Source organism: Nicotiana tabacum, chromosome 16 (assembly GCF_000715075.1).
Source record: "Nicotiana tabacum cultivar K326 chromosome 16, ASM71507v2, whole genome shotgun sequence".
Taxonomy (NCBI): domain Eukaryota; kingdom Viridiplantae; phylum Streptophyta; class Magnoliopsida; order Solanales; family Solanaceae; genus Nicotiana; species Nicotiana tabacum.
Window position 1 is genome coordinate 79,387,920 of NC_134095.1, and position 6,332 is coordinate 79,394,251.

Sequence of the window (6,332 nt, forward strand, 5' to 3'; positions counted from 1 at the left end):
TTTTGTCTCATAACTTGCTTCTCAATGATGCCTCATTTATCAATCTCAACCAACAAACTTGTAACCCGACCGGTCGTTTTGAGAATTAGTGTCCTATTGTCACAAACCCAATTTCTCTCCGTAGGATCTAGTGACGGCACCTAGTCTCAAAGACTAGGTAATCCTAACAAACATGCGAAAGTAACTAAAAAAATAATTAAAAAATCTCAAAACCCAACAGCTAATATAAGAAAAATCTCCACACCTTAGTGTATATACAATATCCCAAAACCCGGCGAAATACAAGTCACAAGCTTTATGACAATATCAAAGTCATCCATATATGACTATATCTAGCAAAGAAGGAAAAATATAGAAATAGATAGAAGGGGACTCTAAGGCCTTCGAACGCAGACAAGTGTACCTTGATGTCTCCAAATGCGAACTCAGTGCCTGATATAATGTACCTGGATCTGCACAAAATGATGTGCTAAAGTGTAGCATGAGTACACCACAATGGTACCCAGTAAGCGCCAAGCCTAACCTCAGTAGAGTAGTGACGAGGTCAGGCCAGGGTCATACTGGAAATAAATAAGAAAAACCATAACGGTGCAATGATAATAAGATGGAATGAAACAAGTAAGGGATATGCCAAAATTAACTACACAGAATCAAGGCTAATAATGCATCACGTAAGAAATCAGGGAAATGTTAAGGTAAGGAAACAAACAGCCAAACACAAATGAAGTAACTGAAAAATAACAAGAGTCACTACCGAGGTATCACCTCGTAGCCTGAAATCACAAAAGAAATCCACACTCTTTCCTTACATCGTCGCGGGAGCCTTTACATTTAGTTTTGAAAATTATTTTTTTCTGAAATAATATCCCGTGTTTTGGCCTACCTTATTACACCGCATGAATTCTAGTAGTTCCCCTACTAGCCATGCATAACAAGTCCACCTTATCTCACTGCATGTGTTTCAACCCCCAAACCTTATACCACTGCATGTGTATCAATATCACAACGTATCACAGTTCGCACGTCAAGTGCCTAATGTCAGAACATTCCAGAGAAGCCAAACACTAACAGTATGTTTCATAGTAAAGAGTCTATAGCTCCACCACAATGTACACAAGAGTCTCAACAATAACAACCGGAATGAACAACTCAACAGAATGGTATTTCACAATTTAACACTTTGCCTCAATGCGAATCACGGTCTTTGTATCTCAATACCAATTTCAACAACAAGATATTTCAAGAATAGCAACTTCAAGTAAGGGGTTCAACATTGAAATAATGAATAGAATAAAGGAAACAAAAACATCAATTAAGCATGTAGGCCAATTAGCAAGTAAGATATAACACAAGTAGGCATGTGAGAATAGACTAGAAATGATGACTATAACATGTTAAGGTAACTCAATTAAGGCATGAAAGGAAATCTACATAGCTAAAATCGGAAATTTCCAAATTTATCCCATGTACACACTCGCCACCTTGCATATACAGCTTTCACATATCACAATTATCAAACCAACACAATTCCTAAGGGATAATTCCCCCATACAAGGTTAGGCAAGTCACTTACCTCAAATCACACTAGCTTAATCGACTAGAGGGCATTTCCCTCGATTATCCAACTCCCTATGTCTCGAATCTAGACAAAACAATTTCATACTATAAATATAAACTATAGAAAACTAATTCGAACAATAAAATTATGATCTTTAACAAGAAATAAAAAGTCAACTCAAGCCCGCAACTCGAAACCCGACTTAAATTACAAAATCGGAACACTCATTTTATATTGAGTCCAACCGTACAAGAAGTACCTAAATCCGACCTCAAACCGCCTTTCAAAACCCCAAATTTAAGCCTAAAATATTTTAGCAATTTTTCCCAATTTTCCAACTCAAACCATTAATTACATGATAAAACAATAATAAATTCAAGTAATTTAACTAAAATCAAGTTAGAAATTATTACCCCAATAATCCCTCTGAAAATCCCCCAAAAATTCGCCACACCGAGCTCTCTAATTCCAAAATGTAAAATATGAGAAGAACCCTCGATTTTTGATGTTTGGCTATAATTCCGTATTTTTAGTGCATTACTTACCTTATATTTAGGTTCTTTAATTCTAAACTATACTATATTTGTGCTTAATTGAGTTTATTTTATGTGTAGGTACATTGAAGAAGAAATTGGGAGCAAATTAGAGATTTTATGTGTATTTTATGCACTACAAGAATGGCGCATGATTAATTGATGATGGAAAATATTTTGATGTCATATTTTGATGATTGAAGACATAATGATGGAGTAATAATTAATATTTGAAAAACAAAGAAAAGAAAGAGAAAGTTAGGTAAAAGTGGCATCAATTGAAATAAAGCAGCAGAGTAGGCTAGGCACAGTCTATCGCGAGGCGATACGTGTTCCGGATTTTTAAAGCCTATTTTGTCTCCTACTTGGTTTTGGACTTGGTTATTTCATCTAGGTATTTTTTCTACACATATAAATAGTCATTAAACATCATTTTTAGGGAGACCTGAGATTGGACGAAGGGAGAACACGGAGTTTCCGTGTAGGCCGTAATTCATCATATTCCATCTTTTTTCCACCAACCTTAGTAATTATTACTTTTTTGATGATTTGTTATTTTTCTACCATATTTATGTGGACCTAAAATTCATGTTCTAGGGTTTTTGTTGTTATGAATATTGAAGTTTATTAATTATATTACCGTTAATTCGAGTTTTCATCTTTGGTTGTTTGTCTAATTCGGTGCATAATTGCTTAATTGTTTGGCTAACAGTTGAGTTCTATTTACTATCTATGTGATGCTTGGGAAAGCTGTGTTTATATTAGAGTGGAATTAGAGAGAGCTTTTCTAAACCTGTGGCTCGGGGAAAGATTTCGCGGTTAGGATAGGAATATACCTAACTGTCTTGCTTAGTTGAATACCGTATTATATTCGTTCATGATAGATTCAAGACCATAGGAATATAGGGTTGATATATTATGGATAGACGGATAGTATTGTGGGAACATGCTATTTATAAAAATAATCCGATCAACTAGTAATCATAGATAATTTGGATTAACAAGTGTAATTAGTGTCACACCTCCTTTTTCTACCCCGGAAAGGGGGTATAAGGGAGTTTTTTTTCAATTTTAAGTGACAATCGAAACGGGATTATTTTTTAAGTTCAGAGTCGCCACTTGGGATAATTTATGGTGTCCCAAGTCACCGGTTTAGAATCCTGAATCGAGGAAGGATTGACTCTGTTTTACAGTCCACGAAACATAAAAATCCGAGTAAGAAATTCTGTTATCCTGGGAGAAGGTGTTAGGTATTCCCGGGTTCCGTGATTTTAGCACGGTTGCTCAACTATCATTATTGGCCTAATTATCTGGTTAATTACATATTTAAGCCTATTGTGCATTTTTAACTTTCCAACCGCTTTTAATGTTTTTAGGAAAATTCATGATTGTCATACACTTATTTGTTTTTGAAAATAAATTGTAAACCACACTACATGAAATGCACCCGCGGCTCGCGACATGTTTAATTTATTTAACATTATTGGAAATTAAAGTCGGGTCACATGAAATGTACACCCGAATTTGAAAATTGTCTATCGCAACTACGTCACGGGAACCGTACCCGTAGTCGTGATAATTCATTTAATTAATGCACCTAAAGCAAACTACGATATTCATAATTGTGTTCCTAAGTTTCGAATAAACAAACAAATCATCTTAAACGTAAATCCCATTAATTTTAACATCCACGACCTACTTCTGCTTAAAAGAGTTCAAATAAAATTTGTCTCAAATACAAAATCTAAATCCTTATGACATACGCCCAATCTAATTAAAAAACTTGTACTTCTCAAGTGTAAAATTAAATTAAGTAAGCTAAATTCCTATCCCTCATTAACAAACTTACGAATCACTACCAAAACAGAGAATAATGAACGCAAATGAATAAGGATCAGATAGCAAACCAAATTTAAGTCCATTTTGACATTGAATAACAGGGGATAAAGAATCAGACAACCAAGCAACCAGAGTGGGATAGAAGAAATGCACCTTAGATATATTTTTTTCCAGATGAAATCTAAAAACGCTTAACGACACTCGGCGGAATCGCGACAAAATTCAAAAATGGACCTCAAATCGGCACCTTCGATTTGCAAACGGACAGCTCGAAACCCAAAATCGAACTTGGATGAACATGCTTCGAATCTTTTCATATATTGGACTGTTCTTGTCCCTTCTCATGTTCCTTCACTATTTTCGCCCCATCCCTTCCTTCTCTGTCTCTTCTCTTTTTTTGGTTCTATGTATGTGTGTTGTGGTTGTTTTCTGGTGGAAATGGCTAGGGGAAACGAAAGAGAGGAGTGTACAAGGGTGGTCATTTTTGGCGTAAGGGACGGCTGAAGCTGCTCGATAAAGGGAGGAGTTCTTCTGTTGTTGCTATTGTTCAAGAAGAAACCATGGAAGTTGGGGTCTCTATGTGTGTCCCTGAAGAAGCTGAAGAACGGGGGCCTCCTCTGTGTATTGCAGTTGGTGCTCAGGGTATATGGTCAGCTACTGATTGGTGTATTCAGAGGTGTGGGGGTGTAGCTGAAGGATGGTCGTTTGTGGGCTGTGAGGATGAAGAAGAAGACCGGCGTTGATTGGGGGGAGGAAGGTCTTGTACGATGGCTGTCTAGGTCCCTAGGGTTTGTGTTCTCTCAAGGTTGAAGAAGAAGGCCCTTAGGGTTGGTTGGTTGTCCTCAAATCAGAAGAAGCGGCTGTTACTAAATTGTCTAGGTCTATTTTTTGTGTATTTTTCAGCTCTTTTAGTCTTAGGTCTAGGGGTCTATTTATGCTTAGGGATTTTTAGAGTTAAAAAGAAAGATCTCATGGGTCTAATGGGATTTTGGGCTTTAAACTTGAAATTGGGTTGGGTCCATGTCTTATTGGGTCTTAATTTTCGGCTAAGAAGACTAAAATATAAAAATATAAAACTTACTCTTAATTAATTAGAACATACTACTAAAATAAAACTAGATATTAAAAGTGAAACTATTTTTTTTTGTATTTTGAAGATTATATAAAGATAAAAGTAAGGTACTATTTTTGTATTTTTTTAATTTATGAAAGATACATAAAATAAAATATATATTTTTTTGTAATTTTCATTTTTGTGACGAAATAAAGTAAAAGAGTCAAAATTAGTTGAAATAGCGATATTAGGCCTAAACTAAATATTTACATGCTAAAATATAAAAAATCTTGGGGAGGGTCAAAAATCACATGTCTACAGCTGCCCCTCTTTGACTGGAAACACGGAGAGTTTTCAGACAAAGAACAACTAAACAGGTTTTTTGACCTGACCTTTATTTAGGGAGACCAAAAACTAAGAGGAATGAGAATGTGATCGAGCCTTGGTATCTGAGCTGCCTACATATCCTTGGCTATAAAGGAATCAGGCCATGTGTAGTTTAGAAGTAGGAACATTGATGGAGTATACTGAGGTGGAGAGCCGGTCAAGGTGTCGTTCCGTCGAGGTTCCGGTCCGCGATCCTGTTATTACATCAAAATAAAAAAATAAAAAAAAGACTAACTAAGCCTGTCAATTATGAGTTACAAGATTCCTATCTATAAGTCTTCTGAAGCTTGATCTTGAGTCTTGAATGGTTCTTTATGCAGACTTTAAATTTGAACCTTGACACTTGCTAACTGCAGGTACTATTTCATTCTTCTTCAACTTTTTCAGATCAAAACAGGACACACCATGCTTGTGATTTCAGCCATGTCTTGAGCAGTTCACATCTTGCTCTACTTCTACATTTTGGATTCACTTCTTTCTTTCTTTTTTTTCTTTTTTTTTATTATTCTGGATTGTGACTAACTTCTGTTGATCATCTCGGACTGTCGACTCGCATTCTTGCTATGAGCTTCTGCTACTTCTAACTTGAATTGAATTCTAAAATGACTTCCCTTGTTCTCCAGGTGAGCGCTTGATTGCCAAAACGTGAACTGTATTCCCTTGTTCTCTAGGTGGGCGCCTGATTGCCAAAAACTTGAACTTTATTTCCTTGTTCTCCAGGTGGGTGCCTGATTGCCAAAACTTGAAATGTATTCCCTTGTTCTCCAGGTAGGCGCCTGATTGCCAAAACTTGAACTGTATTCCCTTCGTCTCCAGGTGGGTGCCTGATTGCTAAAACTTGAACTGTATTACCTTATTCTCCAGGTGGGCGCCTGTAACAACCCGACTGGTCGTTTTGCCTTTTAGAACACCGTTCCCTTAAATAAAACTTCTCGCACTTTCTTTAACTAATTTACGACTT

The 6,332-nt window shown here is 36.3% G+C and overlaps 1 long non-coding RNA gene across 1 annotated transcript; it reads right to left on the reverse strand.

Annotated features, from left to right (window-relative positions):
* Positions 1 to 227: 227 nt before the first annotated feature.
* Positions 228 to 4,875, reverse strand: LOC142170716 (uncharacterized). The gene is made up of 2 exons (XR_012700112.1): positions 4,084 to 4,875; positions 228 to 1,642 (listed from the first exon to the last, which is right to left on the reverse strand). It is a non-coding gene; the product is annotated as an uncharacterized LOC142170716 (long non-coding RNA).
* Positions 4,876 to 6,332: the final 1,457 nt, after the last annotated feature.